This window comes from Apis laboriosa, unplaced genomic scaffold (genome assembly GCF_014066325.1).
Source record: "Apis laboriosa isolate Shangri-la unplaced genomic scaffold, ASM1406632v1 scaffold45_cov149, whole genome shotgun sequence".
NCBI classification, from domain to species: Eukaryota; Metazoa; Arthropoda; class Insecta; order Hymenoptera; family Apidae; genus Apis; species Apis laboriosa.
Genome location: NW_025223361.1, coordinates 2,474,583 through 2,495,541, shown reverse-complemented (window position 1 = coordinate 2,495,541; position 20,959 = coordinate 2,474,583). Strand labels below are relative to the sequence as shown.

Below are 20,959 nucleotides of genomic sequence, written 5' to 3'. Positions count from 1 at the left end.
AATTTATTTGGTGTTTTATAGTATGTTATTATCAGTACTAATTACGGAAATTTCAAATATTAAAAATAATATTTATGTTACTGTATATATATATACTGTATATATATAGTCAGTAAAATCGTTTGAAATAAATGCTATATATATTTACATATTTACATATATTTACATTAATACATTAACAATTTAATAATAAATAAATTAATAAATATTTTCTAAAATGAAAATTTTGAATTAATTTTAACAGATTAAATTAGACAAAAAAGACATTAGAGCCAAAATAATACTATAATGTAATTTTACTCAAACTCGATATTTTAAACACTTGCTTCTAAATAAAATATAAAAGCTTTATAATATTCTTATAATATTATAATATAAATTAGCATTATTATTATTTTAGCATTATATTATTATTATTTCTTATTATATTAATAATTTCCTAATAAACAATAAGTAGCAATTAAAATTTTAAAAGATTAATTAGAATAATGATCTTTGATTATCATTCTTAAGATTATTAGAGATAATTTCTTTAAATTTTATATTTAATTACGATATGTGGAATTAAAAAATATTTTAATTGATATCTCGGACATTAAAGTTGAGTGGCAATATAAATAAACGTTGTTCAGAATATTAGCCTTGATAAAATATTTTAAAATCATGATTTAAAATCATATTTAAATTTTTTCTTATTATTTGAATAATAATAAGAAATCTAATATATTCTTTATTAATAAATTTTAAGTATTTTATATTATACATATATGCTAATCTAATTATTTTACTGTAATTAAAATTTAATTAAATCGATTTTTAACAAAGGAAAGAAAATATTTTGGATGCAAGGCTTGTCATTTTGATTGTTTAGAATGAAATTTATGTAATTATTATAAAATAAATTATTGTTATATTTAATTACATATGTATTTTATTTAATTATTTAAATATACATTAAAATTTATTTATTAATACTTGAATTCATAAATTTCATAATTTATTTCTCTTAAAAGTTATATGCTCATATTATTTATTTGATTCTCTTTTAAAATTTTTATAGAAATAAATTTATAAAAACAGATAGAAAATTATAGCAACAAGTGATAATTATTTTTCTAAACATAAATATTTAAAAAAAATTAATTTATTTGAATGTTTTATTCCAATTTTTAATAATTTTTATATTATTTATTTAAAAGCTTGCTATTCTGTATATTGTAAAACAAAAACATATTCTTTTTCTATTCTGCTATTTATGATTTCTAATAACATATTCTCGAACAAAATTTTCTTTTATGATAATATTTAAACAATGAAAGTTTAAATTTAATTAACAAAGTTTTTAAGATATTATAAATTGTTTAAAAATTATTGTTATTATTTTTATTAATGTTATAAATTTTTGTTCAATCATAATGTTTTCTATTTAAAAATAATTTTGGATGAAGAAATTTGAATTAGATTTGAAATAAATTAAAGAAAATTATCATTTCCGAAAAATTCTTAACTTTATTTATTTATATATATATAAACATAATTTTATATAATCATTTTAAATGATTAAATAAATTTTAAATATAAGACTAAAAGTAGAAATAATTATAATTTATAATATCATGAGAATTAAAAATCAAAAGATATGTTTTAAAAAGGAATAAAAAATTAACTTCAAAGTTTTTAGCAGCATTAAAAATTAATTTCCCAGAAATTACTCTTTACATAATTTTATCTCAAATCTAGGAGATTAGAGATAAATCTTTTTCGCCATCAGAAAATAATCATGCAATTTAATCTGCTCCAATCCAGAAAGTTCTTTGATATGAAAGCTTATAATACAAAGATAATAAACTTTCAAAGGATAAATTAACCTCTTTTTTCGCTTCTTTCCGTTTTCTGAGATTTCATCAGATGAAATTAGGCGTATTTATTTCTCCTTTCGGTATATCGTGATTGCTTTTCCTTTCAATTCTACGAAATATATATTTTCTTCAATTTTATTAAAGGGAGAATTCTAGATCCCCCTTCTATATAAGATTACAGTTAAAGATTATTTGCACCCTTAAAGATAAGGTTTAACATTACTATTACAAGAGAATCTCGTAGAATCTCCTTTATAATACCAATTACTCGAATGTTCTATTATCTGATCGTTCTCTCACATAGATATTTATTAGAAGGTATATTTTCTATTATAATTATATGTTGTATATAAAGTGTTAATATCGTATATTTGTAAAACATTTTTGATTAAAAGTAAATTCTAGATGCTAAAACAAACATGAAAATTAATATAAAAAAATATCAATTCAAATTTATTTATTAAGTTATAAGTAATTTAAATTTGCTTTATATGAACAGCAAAATGAACACGAAGTGATGGAAATAAAGCTATCTTATTCTATTTATGTTTTGCTTCGTTTAATATTACATTAATTATAACTTAATAAATAAGCGATATTTTTAACCGATATTTTTGTATCAACTTTTATGTTTGTTTTGGCATCTAAAATTCTCCTACGAATATATTATATATTTAGATATACAATATATATCTAATATATTGCATATCATGTGATCATAAATAGAAAGAATATCTCATCTATTTTTCTAATATATATTATTTAATTAGTTACATTAAAGAAAGAATATATTTAACATTTTATTGTTTGTATATTTTTTTTTTATATAAATACTTGATCAAATAATATAATTAAGAAACAAATCAAAGTTAATAATATTTTGCCAAATGTTTTAAAAAAATATTTTATTTTTTCTAGAAAATAAATTAATTGTTTGTTATTATATATAAATTGTAACAAGTTTAAATTAGGTATAGTATATAGTAGATATGATAATATAGCTATAAAAATATAATAAAGATTCATTATTTTTTAAATAATTACAATTTCTTATTCAATACATGCCATTTTAATTTTATTCGAATATAAAAGTCAGAAATTTAACGAATAATGTTTAAATAGGATATTTTTCTACTTTCTTTTTTCGACTTGCAATTGAATTAAATTTTTCATTGGCAATTTGATCTTTTCTTCTTTTAATCTTGTTTTTCAGTAAAATTTTCCTCACGCTTGATACAATTAAAAAATAAACTTTATCAAAAAAAGAATGGAAAAATTGAAGTATCATTCAAGAATATTTCAGAGAGAAGATTACGACGAGAAGAGTCACAAAGAGAAATTTTACCGTCGTTTTTTGTAGGTAGCGTTAATTAAATTACGTCTGGGGAGAAAAAAAAAGAACAAAGAAAAAAGAAAAGAATGAGAGGGGGGAAAAGCAGCAAAGTCTAATTCTGCTACGTTTTTGTTGATTCGTTTTTTATCCAAATGTGTTCTATTATTAAAACATTTTTCAACTGCGTAGAAATAATCGTTATCAATTTATACATTTAATTTTTCTCAATTTTATATTGAAATTTTCTTAACAATTTTATTTATCAAAACAAAAAAAAATTCGAGATATAAGAATTCTAGAATTTACAATTCCAACTGATGTTTTATTAAAATCAAATTTGTCAAATATCGTTTCCTTGCTTCTAAGAATGCTTTTTTTAATGATTAAAAAAAATTTTGTATCAATACATTTTTTCAGTGAATGTAACAGTCACGTTTAACATAAACTTTGCATCACGGATGAGCAGTAAATATATTTGCAGCCACAGTTGCTTTCATGAATATCGTTTTACAAGAATTGGATGCGTACGTGTCTTTCCAAAACCCCGTTTCTCTCGATCACCAGGTACCTGCCATTTACATATTTCACGAAAGATCATTTCTCTTCTTTTTCCCTTTTCTTGTTTCTATCTCTTGGTTAAGAATATAAGAATATATTCTTGTTCATGTTGTTTTCTCTTATATTTATTCGTTTACAATAATTCGTTTAAGAAAAAATAGATCACTAATAAAGATGAAATTTGATCTATTAATTAACAGAAAAATTTTTAAAGTTTTTGATTATAATAATCTTATCTTATATCTAGTATATGAAAATTATAATATTGTTATAATAAGAATAAACATAAGAGACAGAGAAACAGAAAATTGTAACAATATCAAGTTAGTGAAATCATAGTACAAATAAAGTGCTAATATATTCGTGAACATTTTTGGAAAGTCAATTTTAAAATAAATATAAAAATTAATATATAAAAATGTCAGTTAAGGCTTTCTTATTAAGCTATAAGCAATTTAAGTTTGTGTTAAAAGAAATAAAATCTCTATTTTCACTCTATTTTCGTTAAAGTCTCGATAAACCTTAATTTACATTTTTATATAGCAACTTTTGTATTTGTTTTGATTTTTAAATCAACATTCAAAAAATATTACATGAATATATTATCCTGTATAAGAAAATAAAAATAAAATGTAATAAAATGTGTGCTTATTTTTATGTTTCTAAATGTGAAATTATAAATAAGAAATTTCTAAATTAATAGAATTATTTAATAAAATAAAATTCAATGAAATACATAAATTAAAATTATGTAAATGTAATATATAGAACTGAAGTATTTTAATAATTGTAAGATCAAAAAAATAATTGTATTTCAGAAATTATGTAAATGTACAAACTATATAACCATATCAACCATATAAAATCCATACAAACCATATCAACTATATAAAATTCATCTCTCCATGATTTACTCTACAAATTTTCGAATCAAAATCATCTTTTAAATATTTGATACTAGTGTATCCAAGACACTCGATATTCAATTCGCGATAGAATTTATAACAGTCATCTTTGCAAAGATGCATATTTTGATTTTTTTGGCACGTTTTCACTAGCAATGACGAAATGAGAAGCAGTTCATGTAGAGACTGCATGATGTCCAACACTGATTATGTAACACTATGAATTGATCACACATATCGTAAGCATTGCTTTCAATGAACACGTTGTCCATAAGTTGGAAGATAATGGGAAGATGGAAATGCATGAAGTGGATGAATTTTCTGGCATTGTCAATTGTTTTGGAAAAGTATTTGCCTTCATAGAATATTCTGCATTTATAAATTACAAGCACGAATTCATTAAATCGAAATGATTTATAACTAGATGTAGATGAATAATTTTATCAAAGTATACATACAGTTAAATAGATAGTCTGAAAATGATTTGAAATCGAAATAAGAAATAAAGAATAAGAAATAGATTCTCTAAAGTATATTTTTATTAAATCCTTAATTTTTAATTTTATATTGTTATTATTATAATAGTATTCTTTTTATATTATAAAATTTATTGATATTTTAAAATATTTATAATATAAATATGATTATTTTCTTCAATTTAAACCAAACTTAAATTTCTTCATTTAATGTTATTTTTATATATTGTAAATTACAGGACATTTTAAAAAATTTTTTAAAATTTGTTGATTAAATTTAAGATTTTAACAATTTAAATAATATAAAATTACAATAAAAAATCATCGATCAATATATAAAATTTGAGAAATGATCTTTAGATTTGTAGCTTTATATATTTATCAGTTTCTCAATTTTTATTAATAAAAAATTTTTAATCATATACATCAGCTTATATTTATAAACGTTACTAATATATTGCTGCTTACGTTATTAATATAATGCTGCTTATCTATATGTTAATAATACAACAGTCTCCATAATAATCATTATTATCAAGTATTGAATAACTGATTATATGTATCTACACCTTGATATATCGAAACTATTAAATATTTGACGAGAACAACTTCTACAGTAAAACTTGTATGAAAAATTATATTATTTTTTAAATTGTATTAAATTGTATTTTTAAATTGTATTATCACATTTATAGGCAGAATTCACTGTATAATACTAAAAATTTTTCATTAATATTTCGAAAATTAATAAATATTCGAAGCTAAAATTTTATATGTGAGGTCTTTCAATTTTATCAATTTCAATTTCAAAAAGTTTTCCATATTATACTATATTTCATGAAAAACAAATAAAAATTTAAATTTCATTCTCCTTTAATATTATATATTGAATGAATCGTATGCGACTTCATATCACGAAGAAAATAGGAAAACACATCTTCAGTCAACATTGTCTCGTTACAGTTTACTCGACGAACTCGAATTCTAATTCGAACTTCTGTACAGAGAACTTTGGATTCCATTCCTTCATACATGTAATTTAAACGTTGAGTAAGCAGCTTTACTCTTATACAACTTTGGCTACAACTCTATCATCTTAAATCTTGACCTTTTGAATACAATACGACAAACACTTGATTGAATTTCGCACAATTGCATAGATTCCTCGATAAGATCATTTGTTTATTTGTTTTTCTATATTGAAAACATTGTAGCAATTTTTTCTACTAAATTATGCAACTGCATTCTCTATAATTAATTTAATTTGTATAATGTAATTTGTGTAATAGTATGCAATAATGATTTTAATGGGCTAATCCTAACCATTGTCATAAAACAGTCTCATGATTTTTTGAAAAAAACGAATTAAATATTGTTATGAGCAATAATTATATTAAATATTGTTGATAAAGCGTGGAAAGTTAACTAAATAAACAAAATTTTAGAGAACAAGAAAAGGAGATTGTATTTTTATAAGAAGATTTGTCAATCAAAAATTTTTAATTTGTGTATAGCCAAAAAAAATAAAACTAAAAAAATATTGTATCGATATTTATTAACATTATTATAAATTTTGTAAATAAATTATTCAAAAGTAAAATGCAACAAATGATTGATTTATTGCAATATGTTTTATGCAACTATTTCTTATTTTTTAAATTATAAATGAAAATAAACAAAATTTTAATCTTAAGTATTATATATAATCTGAATATAAGTGTAATGAAAAAACATTAAAAAATATAAAATCTTAGTTTGAAATAAGAATTTCAAGCGCTTCAAGCAATAATCAAATAAAGAAATGTTACATATGTATTGGTAACGTAAATACGATCGATTTTTTGTATTTCTTAACAAGAAATCTGTTGCTAGTTGTATTTCAATTCAAGTTGTATTTAATATTTATATTAAATACAATTGTATTATTATTATATTAAATACAATTAATATTTATACTTATAACTTTATAACAAGAAAGTTATAGTCAAATTTCATATCGAAAGTTCAGAAGCCAATCAGAATAAATTACATTTTCTGAAAATAACTTCAATTGACAAATTTATTAAATGATTATTTTAATAATTTAATAATTAATTTGTCAATTAAAAATTTAAACAATAGAAAGTTTATGTAATTTATTTTCAAAAAATATAATTTATAGTATGAAATATAACATTTTATATTTTTCTATTTTCATTTATAAATTATTGTAGTTAATTAATAGAAAGATTAAAGAACGTTTTTTTTATGTATTTTTGTCTTATTTATGATAATTGAAATAGATTTACATGCATTTATCAGTATCATAATCATTTATATCAGTAATGATTTAAAAAGTCGAAAATTGTATTTAATCATAATATAGAATAAATTGTTTATACATAATTAAGATAATTTCAATTATAATTTAATAATATTAATAATTATCTGTTTTTTTATAGATGTTAATTTAAAACTAACTCAAATTGAAACTAATTTCAAGCTATCTCTCAAATACACTCCAAACTTATATTAAATTTTACAAATATATGTAATATTAAAAAAATTAAAAATATTTTTGCCAATATTTTTTGAAAAAATCAAAGCCGCGGTTCATTTTCTTGTATATTATCACATTTTTTAATCAAAGTTAATTGCAATTATAATTATTTATAATTATTTATTTAACTATTATTATCAAATTTATTTATTTTAAAATGTATTCGATCAAAAATCAGCAATATTTTTTTATCCCAAATCCCCAGTACATCACGAGTAATAATCATTCGCGAGAATCATCGATCTCAGCTCGTAAAAGTTTGTGTATTTAACGAAGAAAAACGAGCGAGAAGAAAAAAGAGATGACTCACTCAACGTTTCGCCTGTTCTCGATTCGTGTCACTGGGAAAAGAAACGTATGCGAGTACATATGAGGGGAATGGAAGGTTGCGAAGCTATAAGGCGCGATACAATTGGAACACTAGGAGAAACCAAGGAAGACCAAACTCTGTCGGCTCACTGTATTTACCGTTGTTTGGTTGCAACACGCGGGTTACATTGTATTCTCCAGCTAACTTTCCTAACGATCTCGTGGTTCTGCCCGTGTTTTCCTTAAATACGGCGAAACTCGGAGATAAGCCGAAACCAGTTTAAACCTAAGCGTTTCCTTCTCTCGGTTGCCGCCACCCTGTCGTTTAATCCCTTCGAGGGAAAGAAACGAGTTAATAAGGAAAGAGAAGAAGGGAGAACAGCGCTACTCGAGATAGGGAGAGTCTCGTCGAAAGGGAGAGAGAATGGAAACGAGGATAAATATTGAGATTGAGAACTTTGAAAGATTACGTATAGATAAAGAGAAAGACATGAATAATTTCTATTATTCTAAATGTATGTATTAATGAGAAATAAATTTTAGTAGTTATTAGTTTGTTATTAAGTGATTGATATGAGTTGGATGAGAATTTCTTTTTAATATTACGAGATTATTATTTTAAATCTAAAAAAAAGAAATGCAATTTAATTTATGTTGAAATTAAAAATACGATTGTTTGAATTATTTTTATTCAATTATTCTTTTATATTAGTAGTTAAGAATAACATTTATCTTTAGCATTCGCTTTTTTTCTATAAAAAACGAACTCAAGTTAAAGTTGTGGCTATCGATTATCGATATATTATCACTTTGATATATTAATAATATAATTAGGATCGTTTAGGAATTAAAATTTTTACTTTTTTTATTAATATATAAAATTATATAATAATATATATAAAAATATAATAAATAAAATTAATATATAAAATATATTTATTAATATATAAAAATGTAAATGTTAACTATGCAATAAATTGTGATATAAGTAAATAAATTTTATTGAAAAACTATATTGTAATGTATTTTAGCTATTTTTATTTCTAATGTTATTAATTTTATTTTAAAGATATTTTAAATATATCGAAAATTATCATTAATAATATTTTATAATTACTTTAATAATAAAAAAAAATTAAAATTTCAGTTATCAATACATCTTAATATTATTGATAAATCATAATTCTAGCTCAAGCATAACGATTTTCATCAAAAATTAAAAAATAAAAGAATATACAAAGAATATTTTGTGTTATCTAAACAATATACAACAATCATTGCTTTATATATGTATTCAGGGAAACTTGAATTTCATATAATAATTCTGATTGTCGAGAAGCGATCAAGCAACATTCGAATTTCAAAATAATAATACGATAGGCTACTCTGGTACCAAACTCGATGGTAATTCATCGTGTCTCACTTTGCAACATTATCTCGAGACAGTGCAATTAGCTGATATCGAAACAAAGTTGTTTCGTATTAGAATAATGAGTGGGAATAGCGACTGTGGTGCATACGAAATTGCGGCATCACTTTAGGAATGTTGGAATAATGTTAGCATGTATGCTTTTGCTTCGCATTTCCATATATTCGCGAACATCCAACATTTTGTCTATTTCAATATAATATTTAATGTTTAATTATTGGGTAATAAAGTTATTCTTTAACAATACGAAAATATATAAAATGTATAATAAAACGTAATATAATAATAAAATATGCAAAACATTATTGAACTGGTGATATAAGTTGAAAAGAAGATTTATATAAGTTATTGTACCATCCTTAATTCTTATTTTGAAAGAGGTATCTTTGTTAGTTGTAAATTTCAATTTGACTGTATCAATTTTACATTATTATAGTATTAATTGTAGTATTAGACTTGTAGTATTAGATTATAGTATTAGTTGTATATGAATAAGGATGAATCTTTGAAAGTGAAACTCTCAAGAGTATTTTTTGGCAAGTGTTCGTGATATTAAGAATATCAATTATTTTCAATGCAATATCTTTTATTTAATATAAAATAGTCTTTTATCTTCAAAATTAAAAATAGAGAATATTTTTTTTTATTTCCTAAAATCCTATTATATATATTTTTAAAATTGATATTTTATTATTTCTTTCCCTATAAAATAGAATAAAAATAATTATATATAAAAATTTATTTTCTGTTTTTGTCTGCATTTTGTTTTTTGCAAAAAGACAATTTTTACGATTAATTAATAGATACTTATTAGAAAAGTTTTATTTGGATGGTATGTTAGTTATATTAAACTGCGTGGCTTAATCGCTCTATTGTGAAGTTTTGAAGAAAGTCTTCTGCTGTTTCTTGCAATTCTCTTACCAGAAAGCATGCTTGTTTTCTGATTCTGGCCTCTTTGGTCAGAAATCTGTTCTTAGATCTTCTAGAAACAATAACTTCTATCTTTCAAGACAATACGATCTTTTGTTATCCCTAAACTTTCTAATTCCAAATATTGTACATGTATATTAGCGTACAAAAGTTTTAAGTTGATTGATTTTTATTGAAATTTTCTAATTAATAATTATTTTAAATTGTACTTATTATTATTTTTCTTTTTTTTAAATTATTTTATTATAATTATTATAATTTTTTTAAATTTTTTTATAGTTATTAAACTATCAATTTAAATGTATATACTATATGATTATATACTTTTTTAATATTACTATAATTATAATTAAATATTGAATATAAATATTAAATATAAAAATAATTTTGATGATGATTTAAATATATAATCTATAAATATAAAAATATAAAATACATCCTATTTTATTAGTTTCTTAATTTATTATACAATAATTAATTAAATTAAAACAATGCAAATTTTCTTTTAAGCATATTTCAATAATTTTAAATACATATGGCTTCAATAAAAATATTCTCCTCAAGAATATCTATCAATTGATTTAAAAAGTATCTTAAATATCTTAAGTATACTTAAGGTATGCTATACATAATGTATAAACATCTCATTCAATCATCAAACATCTCTATTCAATAACTCTCAAGAATATTTCTGTTTGAAACGAAATGATCAATATATGAACGAATAATATAAATCTTTATTATATGTTAATTATTTTAATTAGTAAAAAAAATAATATATGTTTGAATGAATATATAATAATATAAATCAATCTTTATTGTACGTTAATTACCTTAATTATTAAAGAAAATAACATAGTTTGAATAAAATGGAAAAATATCGATAATAATAAATAAGAAAATTTGAGTTGAAAATTAGAAACATATTTTTTTAATGAAAAATTTCTAAAATTATCCCAATTGATATAGAAATAATATCAGGCAACATCGATAATCATAGTAATGACAATGTTATGATGAGAAGAACTTTCATTATTAAAAGAGTAGATCCAAACATAAAAATCAATAGAGTGATAAGTAATGTAAAATTATATACGAAAATATTCTAAGAATTCACGTCATGAGCATAAAATTAAATATTTCAATACAATAATATGCAAATAATACAAATACAAATACAGTATGCATCGAAATTGCATATTGAAATAATGATTGCTATTAAATTAAATAAAAATTTTAATTCCCAGATAATTTGTCCAATCTCTAATAAATTATCAAATTAAAAAGCATTGAATCCCGAATATTGAAAAACAGAATTATTCAAGTGTTAAAATACATATGAAATAAAATTCCGCATGACTGCATCAACCGTATAAATTCATACTTTGTCATTACATCACTATTATTTAAAATACTACTATTAAATATTAAATATAATACAAATAATATATCTAACATCTATTTAAAATTGCCGTAATATAAGTTATTTTCAATTTATATAAATTTTGAAATAAACAAATTCAATAATTCTTGAAATAAAATACTTATATGACAAATAAATAACGTAAATTTATTTCTTTAATATTGTCACTGAATATTGATAAAAATTGCTTTATGCTATGCCTTTGATTTTTAAAAATTTTTTTAAAAGTGAAAAAATATTCTCTTTCTTATTTTCTTTGACTACATGTTGAACATGTTACAATACATGTATCGACTGTTAAATTCTATGATGCACAGTGAAATGTGCATCAATTTCAAGCAATCCATACACAGTGAAAGCTATATCCGTATATCAGGCTTTGTTCACTGACTAGAACGGTACAGTGGAACATCGATTATCCAAATTAATTGGCAGACAAATCCGTTCAGATAAGCGGTTTTTTAGATAATTAGCCTGAAAGAGCTAAATTTGTAAATATATCGTGAATAAATGCAATAATTAATGCATTATTTATAACAAATTTAAATGCAAAAGGATATAAAATATCTAATAAGTAAATATTATAAGTATAATATAAAATAAAATATAAATATAATAATATAAAGTAAAATATAAATATTATAATATAATATAAAATATATATTATAATTTTTCAAAAATGAAATAAATATAATATTTTTATAATTATATTCATAAAAATTAATTTGCAAATATTCGCAATTATGAATTAAACAATATTTAAATGTTTATATGAAATATAAATGTTTATTATGAAAAAGAATATATATTTCAATAATAAAATAATAAGTTTTAGCTATTTAAAGAAATTGTAAATAAAATTTTTATTATTAATTTTGTTATAATTCAATTCAAGAATTTTCTTTTTAATTAATGGATTTAATATTGTAAATGTTTCTTTTTTTAAGATTCATTTACATGTTGTTTGAATTATTTATTTTGAATTAATTTATCATTTAATATTTTCAAACTTCTTAAAATAGATGAAAAAAATGTTTATGTTATTTAAATTCTTTTGAAATTTTATTAGTTTTGATTTATTATTAAAATTAAATTAGATTTTTTCAATATTATATTATGCTGTTAAATTAAACGAATTTTCATTATTTTTTAAATATCCAATTAATAATTATTTTAATTTATGTATCATTTTTTTTATATTTTATTAATTATTTTATTGAATGAATTATATTAAATTCGAATATTTGAAATAGATAAGATACATAAATATTTTACTTTTTTTAATATTATATTTTCCATTAAAAAGAGATCACTTTGAATCTCGAAATCCTTCGAAATTCAAAAAGTTTCGAATTATCGATTCGCAAAATGTTTTTATTATTTTTATAATTCCAAACTCTTGAAGCTAAAATAAAGAATAAAAGAAAAATCTTGCATAAAAATTAAATTTTTCGCAAACCAAAATAACAACTTTATATTATAGAGATCAAAATTGATTAAAATTTTAATTCTTAGTAAAATAAATACTCTTAAAAAAAAAAAAGAAAAAAAAACAGTTTCTAAGTTTCGAGATTTAAAAATTTAAACAGATTTCATAAAATTTTGAATTCGAGTTTCACGAATTTAAAAATTAAATTTCGATTCATTTCAAGTTTTTATATACCTATATGATTCATTCTAAATTCGAATAATCGATTTATTTGGATCTTGAAAAGAATAATTTGGATAATCGATTTCTACCGTATCTCGATTCCTTTATCGAAGTTTCAGTTTTCATTTGAAATCAATATTGCTGATAGCAAACTGCATTCATCGCGACTTGCATCGTGAAACCAAGAAATAGGTCGCTTAAATACCTGCCATAAATTGTCCTTAAGCTGAATAGACTTACTGTTAGGCTAGTTGGTGCCGATAACCCTTAAAAATTGCATTATCGCTAATATACTACCTTTCAATATCCGATAATTGCGTGATAATAACTAAATCGTTGCCACTTAATAACTCGACAATGACCGATACGGCACGTATATTTTTCCTAAGATATTTATAATTTTATCTAATGTATGCGATGTAATTTTTGCAATTTATGATCAATTCAAATTGGCAAGAGTTTATTTTATCGAAGCATTGATATTGGGATTATTTATTGATAATAATAATAATATAGATAATAAATGAAACACGTTGGGAAGTTATCAGAGATTTTTCGATAAAATCAATGTTTGCGAATTAAATCGTAAAACGATAAGCTCGCTTTAAATTTCAATGATGATTTCAATGAGCAAATGAAACTGTCATTAGTTTTCGTTTAATCTTGATGAAATGAGCATCAAAAAATAATTTATATTTTTGTATATAAGATTGGTTAAAATTTAATGCCTGCAATTTCTGATAATCTATCTAAAAAATGTTTCGAACAAAAGTTAATCAATTTTCAATGGTTTGCAAAAAAAAATTCATTTTAATGAAAAATCAAGATTAAAATAAAATGTTATTTTTCTGTATTTCTATTTTTATTTCTTTTAAGAATGATTTTTTTTTTCATGAAAGTAATGAAAAGTTATTGAGAGAAAAAGAATCGCTTACTTAATATCATTTTCTCGATTCAAAATCTCAATTTCAAGATCACAATATAATAGATTATTGAATTTGGTTTGAAATCACTTTTAAAATTAGATTAGAAATACATAGTAAAGTCTATTAAGAAAATTTTATCGAATCTTAATTGAAATGAAATTCAAATGAAAGTTAAATAAAAATTATATATTTACTTACCATTTATAAACGATTAAAATAAATAAACAATTTTGCATTTGTAAAAGAAAAATATAGCTATATTTCTATGATATGCTTTTTATATTTTTCTATTTACAATTATCTGAAATGCATGTCTATTTTCAATAAAATATTTACAATAAAATATTTTCAATAAAATATTTACAATAATTACAATAATTTATAAAATATATATTTATAATATTTACAATAATTTATAAAATATTGGTATATATTTTTTTTGTAAAGATTATAAAAATTCTATAATTGTTGCAATATGTTATATAATAATATGTTATAATAAAAAATATAATAAAATAGATATCATTTAAAATATATGTACATTCAATTCAAAGAAAATTTCGAAATTATAAAAAAAAAATTTATAATATTAGCCATAATAAATTGCATACTTTTATCTCCTTTATGATTAAAAATATGTTATAAACAGTTTTTTCAAAAGATAATTAAAAAGTGACTTTTTTATAAACTAATTATTATAATAACAAAAAATCTTCTACTTTTGAAACTTAATAAAAAAGAGCTTTCAAAACATATATTTTTAAAATATAAAAATATTATTTTTATTTGATTTTAAAAGTTGCATTGAAATGAATTTTCAAAAATCTGTTAATTTTGAATGTTAATAGAAAAGAGTTTTTAAGATATTTTTACAATATTAAATAAATAAAAATACTTGGAATATTATTTGGTTTCAAAAATTGCATCAAAATAAAAATTTTCATTCATTCGAAGATTTTGAACTAATTGCTTTTAAACTTAATCTCAATGACTTAATCTTACGTTCTGTGATTTTTATCTCTTAACTTACTTAAAAGTTGAACTGTATAAATACCGATCAAGAAATATTTAAAAAAAAATAAATATATCAAGATAAAGTATCAATATCATCGGAAATAACTGCTTGAATGATTGAAAAAATTATTACAATTGAAACAAGGTAATATAATATAATATAAAATAATATAAGATAAGAAACTAAATGTTATATGTACTTTTATATAATAATGTTATATGTATTTTTATATTTCTGAAAATTTTTTTTTAAAACATCACATTTGTCTTTTTTATAAAAATCTTCTTTTATAAATCTATATGGCAAAGAAAAATATTATTCTGTCGCACATTATAATTCAATAAAATGAACATGAATATCTTTCTTATTATTATTTCTGATGTTGTCGTTATCATAGAAAAAAAAAATGAATAACAATTGGATTCATATCATACATTCATATAAAAATATATCAATTGATTCAGATATCAATTGGATTCCAATTATTCGTTCGTATCATAATTAATCTTTTAACTACACATAGGTGTCATCAATACACGACGAAGCGAAACTTTCGTGAAACATGAGTATTGTTAATAAGAGATTTTAATCGAGTTTGATATGTGGGAGTTGCTTTTAAAGTTTTTTCTGAAATTAATATATATAAACTATATTCGGTATCGGAATAATAAAAATATAATAAAATATAATAAAATATTTTAGATTTTATATTGAACAAAATTATATGTATAATGTATCATAAGAAAAATAACTTTTGATTGAGCTTTTTAAATACTTAAAAATAAATATTATTTTATTATGAATAATTATAACGTTAATTATGATAAGAATATTATTCAGTTATAATGTGAAAAAAAAGATAAATATAAATAAGAAAAATATAGATTTTTCGTTGAAAAATTATGAAAAGCTTCTTCTTTCTCTTCTGGAAAATTCAAGTTCTTATGAAGATTCCATCTACTTCATCTACTTTCTAAAATGTATTATAGTATTTGTATCATTGAACTTCTGATTATAATGCATCATAGTTCTGATGACCTGGTGGAATTTGTTAAATTTCGATTCTTGATGAAATAAATTCTACTGAGTTAAGTATATTGAGATTATATATATTATATAATAATACTTCTTTTTAGCGATCTTTTTATAATTTCTGAATTATTTTGTTATTTCTCCTTTTTTTTCTATAATTCGAACTTGACCATTTCTATCATTGCAAATCTTGATTAAAACATGTATTTGACATGTACTTCTTCTTTTCTTATTTCTTGTTACTTTCTTCGAATTCAGTTTATAAATATATGGCATTACAATGACAGTTTATAATACGTACAAAACAATAATAAGATTAATAAAAATTCAAAAAAACAATATATAAAATTTCTTTTATGGTTATTTTCAAAAAAATTTAATATAGCATCTAAATTATGATCATCATTTAATCGTTTAAAAAAGTTTAAAAATCATACTGTTTGAATTAAATTGCTTTATCATATTATATGTGAAAAACTAGCCTGGAATCATTTAATTTTCAATTTGAATTTTGATTATAGGATCAAAAAAAGTTTGTTGATGCTAAATCAGAAGAATAAAGAGAATGGCTAAATATAGAAATTCCTTTTTTAATTAAAACTTTTTATTATTACTAATATGTACAGAGATTTGAGATAGCGATTTTATCGTTATATGACAATATATATCAGTAACAATGTTTTCAGATAAAACGGAATTTATGTATTTAACACTCTCTTTATTTTCTTGATTTAGATCAACAAAGAGAGATAAATGATTCTAAATCTTAATGTTCAAGAAAATATAATAAGACAATTAAACATAATTTAAATAGAACGATTTTTAAATTCTTTTAATAATAATTATAATTAAATAATAGATATTGCATCAAATTCTTTGAAGAAAAAAAATTACAATTTTATTGTTATTTTATATTTTTATTAATCTCATTATTTTTTTGCTACACCGTATCGAATATTAATATATTTATATTTTTGGAAGATTAATTCCAGAAATCAAAACAAATACACAAGTTTAAATAAAAAATAATCTAAAATAGAAATTCCGTTTCATATATATCTAATTCAAATGTATTGATATATGCATAATATTATTAAAAATCTTTTTTTTTTTTTTTAATAACTTTTTAATTTCGATAAAATGAACGATGATTGAAATCTTTTAAAAATTAAGAAAATGATTTCTCATGATTACAACTTATGTCAAAATTAAAATCATTATTAATTAAATTCTTTAAATCATTGTAACTACTTACAATATGCATTATTAAAATTATTTTTGCTGATATCTTAGAAATTAAAATCGAGTAGCAGTTATACAAATATTATAAAATAGATAAGTTATTCAAAACATTATTTCTGATCATATCTCTGAACTTAAAAAAATGTATTTGTTTGCAAATAATTACCAATTGAAATTTTATAAAATTTCGTCACAATTTCAAATTTTTGCCATTTTTTCTTATTATTTGGTGAAAAGGTGAAAAAAAGAAAAAGAACGATCGTTCCGCTGTGCGTAAATGTAACATTTATTTCGGCATAAATTATGACGATAGATATATAGATTAGGTATAAATACAAAATGAATTGACTGTAGACAGGACTGTAGTGAAAATACATCGATGCGTTTTCTCGCATCGGTACTCGTACTCGATTCGTTCCGCTTATTCCCGACAAGTTATAATCAGCGCGACATCGTCGACTCAAGTCGACGAGCTTATGCTCGCTCCGCAAAACGCATAGGGACGCTTAGAGAAAGAAGGAGGGGGAGCGAAATACCGGTCCCTGTTGAAATACACGTCGGTGACAATGGATCGAATGTGATCGAATCGCGTTTAAACGGGTGCTTATAGAAAATACCAAGTCTCCAACTTTCTGAGCAACGATTCCTCGCACTGCGAGTTACATTTGATTATTCGCGCAACGCCCTCTATCCTTCATTCGAGAAATCTATATCATCTTCGCCACCACGATGGCTAGAGGGCTTTGCCATCACTTAATAGCAGCGGAGCTCAAGAGAACTCTACGCGATCTCACCTTTATTTCCTTTCCTTACATTTTTGGTTTGGTGATCGTCGACGACGTCGTCGCTATCGTCGTCGCCGTTGTCATCATTCGCAATTAATTGCGAATAATTCGTTGCTTTCGATAGGGTTAGGCTGGTACATAGGGATGTCGTGGAAAGGAGCTTAAGAGAAGAACGCGCAATTGGACGATAGAACATCATGGATGACAGATCGTTCCCTCGAGCCGAACGCAGTCGAGTCGGTATTGCAGATTCATGTATTACTATATACACGTTCGAGATAGCGAAGAAAAATGCAAGCACGCGTGAAACGCAACGATTTTCTTTTTTTTTTTTTTGGCAAAATATTCACGTCGCTTGTCGCTACATGCGTAGTCGTAATCTACTTACATTAGTATGTATATATGTATATATGTATATAGTTTTTTTACGAACCGTTCCACGATTAATTAGGATCACAGCCATAGCTTTGAATACGAATACTCTTTGTTCGTATTTTTTTAAGATCGATACGATTATTAATTACAATTAATAATTAATAATTTGGTTGATGATGATAGTCGTAAGTTAAGTTGCAGGCTTTCTCTACTGTTATAACATTATTTTAAAGCGGCTAAACATTGATTACGAAGGGACGTAGGTTGCTGATAGTTCAACTAGTTGGGAAAACTAGAGAAAGCAGAGGGAGAAGTGTTAGAGAATGAAGATGAAGATGCAAGAGATGGATCTTCCAGACTAGATAAGGCCGGCAAATTTCAAACGAAACTAGGCTAGAGACAAGAAGCTGACTACGTATACTGCTATTCTATCGTGTTTGACGTAAATTGATCGCATCTATGCTTCCTATAAAGATGGTTCCTAGATGGGTCGAAATCTGATTTTTATATTTCTAATCTCTCGAAACTCTTTTTTCTTCTTTTGAGAAATATCTATTTTTATAAAAAATAATCTTAACAAATTTAGAAAGAATCTATAAAAAACTTTAAAAATTTTAACAAAAGAATTAAATTTTAACAAATTTTAATTGTAATTCTTATAATTCTTTAAACTTAAATTTAAAATCAATCGCTATTAATAATATTCATTTTTTTTAATAAAATCTCTATTTTTGAATTTTATTTTATCTTTATGTAAATTATAATAATAGATGTATTTTAAAATATATTTTATAGTAATTTAATTATTATAATAATGATTGATGAAATTCTATTAATGCTAAAATCTGAACATTTAATTAAATTATATTATTAATCAAATTCATATTATCAAAACATTCTCATAAATAAATTGTGGATTTTTATGCAAAATCAAATTTTTATGAACATGATTAAAGAAATGAATTTCAAAAAGAGATTTGCTTATTTCTCAAATGTAATAATATTGTTTTTTAAATATTTTATATCTTTGTTTGCATTTTAAATTCTTGTATATTCAAATTTTGCATAAATGCATAAATATCCTTAGCTTACTCATAAATTAATTATTCTTTATCTGATTTTCGAGTTTTGATGCAATTAATTATCTACAGAAATGTTTTCCTTATTGATTTTTATGATTTTAAAATATGTTGTCAGAGATATAGATACTGAACAACTTTTCGGTACATCATCGTTATAAGCAAAAACACATTCGATGCTACATATATTTGTATGAAATTACATTTATATTGAATCAAATTTGATAATACTAGCTCAAACCTGATCATCTCGCATAGTGCATGGAGTTTTCATTTATAAATAAAAATATCATGTATTTATAAATACAAAATAAAATTAGGTTTGAATTAGTTTTATTGTAGCTGATCATCGTGAGATGCTTGTCAATTAAGAGATATTATAATAATTCATTATAGAGTTTTTTTTTTACGAACATCTTGGAAAACTGAGTTGTAATGACATATATAGAAAACAATTGTTCAGAATATTGATTTTGACAACACATTTCAAAATCATCAGAAACAGAAAGTATGACTCTTTTATAAATAATTACTAATATTAAATATTAAAAACGTTTCAATACTCGAAACTGTTTTTAAGTTTCGAAAGATTTCGATTTCCCATCCCTACTTTCTAAGTTAAAAACAATGCTCGACAAAGCTAGATTGTCGCATTTTAAGCGGAATTCGAGAGCTTTCTCGTCATCACAACGATCGCGGCCCGATCGGTTCCATCTCGTTTCAATCCGAATCGATCACTGGCATTGATCCAAGTTGACAACTGGTTACTCGTTTATCTTCGTCGACTAGAAAAAATAAAAATTTGTTATCGTTCGGGCGCGATCGCGAGGGCGACATAAGGATACGAACAGTTGACCAGTTGGTGATTGGCACGATAGGGCGCGTCGAGTGAAACGAATGAAATTTTGGTATTAAATTTCAGAATGGAATTCGATCGGGCGATGACGAATGTCAGTGATGCTGATAATAACGGTGACGATGATGTTGACAACGATAACGATCACATCGACTTTTCTACGATCACTACATGATATATCTACTTTGATTAACCTTTCTACGTTAGGAGCATAGACACTTCTAGCCTCTTTCTCTT

At 22.5% G+C, this 20,959-nt stretch overlaps 1 protein-coding gene across 1 annotated transcript in view; it reads right to left on the bottom strand.

The window, feature by feature from the left end:
* Positions 1–19,857: 19,857 nt before the first annotated feature.
* The window catches only part of LOC122716368, a 55,732-nt gene continuing 54,630 nt past the window's right edge, over positions 19,858–20,959 (bottom strand). Inside the window, exon 6 of the transcript XR_006347011.1 lies at positions 19,858–20,651. The gene's annotated coding sequence lies outside the window, so the exon portion shown is untranslated. The remainder of the gene's footprint in view (positions 20,652–20,959) is intronic.